This window comes from Sapajus apella, unplaced genomic scaffold, assembly GCF_009761245.1.
Source record: "Sapajus apella isolate SASKATOON/1434 unplaced genomic scaffold, GSC_monkey_1.0 scaffold26, whole genome shotgun sequence".
Taxonomy (NCBI): domain Eukaryota; kingdom Metazoa; phylum Chordata; class Mammalia; order Primates; family Cebidae; genus Sapajus; species Sapajus apella.
The window spans coordinates 3,501,171-3,502,356 of NW_022436966.1; positions in this window are offsets into that span (position 1 = coordinate 3,501,171).

Sequence of the window (1,186 nt, forward strand, 5' to 3'; positions counted from 1 at the left end):
TTGCCAATTTATCTCCCAGTTTATCTAATTATACTCCCACCAGCAATGGTGCCTTTTATAGTGTTACATCCTTGACAAAACTGGATATTTAAAAAACGTTGGGAGTTAAAAAAAAATAGATCCTGTTTTAATTGACATTATTGGTGAAGCTTAACATCTTTTTATTTTTATTTCTTTATTTATTTTTGAGACCGAGTCTCTCTGTTGCCCAGGCTGGAGTGCAGTGGTGCAATCTTGGCTCACTGCAACCTCTGCCTCTCGGGTTGAAGTGATTCTTGTGTCTCAGCCTCCCAAGTAGCTGGGATTACAGGCGTGCGACACCACGCTCAGCTAATTTTTGTATTTTTAGTAGAGACAGGGTTTCACCATGTTGGCCAGGCTGCCCTAGAACTCCTTAACCCAGTTGATCCATGTGCCTCGGCTTCCCAAAGTGCTGGGATTACAGGCTTGAGCCACTGTGCCTGGCAAACATCTTTTTATCTGTTTCCCTTTTTTTTTTTTTTTTTTTTTTTTCTGAGACGGAGTTTCGCTCGTTACCCAGGCTGGAGTGCAATGGCACGATCTCTGCTCACTGCAACCTCCGCCTCCTGGGTTCAGGCAATTCTCCTGCCTCAGCCTCCTGAGTAGCTGGGATTACAGGCACGCGCCACCAGGCCCAGCTAATTTTTTGTAGTTTTAGTAGAGACGGGGTTTCACCATGTTGACCAGGATGGTCTCAATCTCTTGACCTCGTGATCCACCCGCCTCGGCCTCCCAGAGTGCTGGGATTACAGGCGTGAGCCGCCGCGCCCGGCCTCTGTTTCCCTTTTTCTCATGATTTGCCTTTGTCCCTTTTCTTCTGCTGGGATACCAGACTTTTTCACCTCTTGATTTATAATTATTTTAATGGTAAGAATTTGACACTTTGACATGTGGGTGCAGATGCTTTTTCAGCTTTACACTTTTTAATTCTGTTATATGTCTTAACATAGAAAATTTAGAAATATTTTACAAAATCTAGTTCCAAAATCTTTTTCCTTGCAGCTTTTGGTTTCATGTTTCTGGGTGGTAAGGTTTTTGTTTGTTTTGTTTTTTTTGTTTTTTTGAGGTGGAGTTTCGCTCTTGTGGCCCAGGCTGGAGTGCGATGGCACCATCTTGGCTCACCGCAACCCCTGCCTCCTGGGTTCAGGCAAGTCTTCTGTCTCAG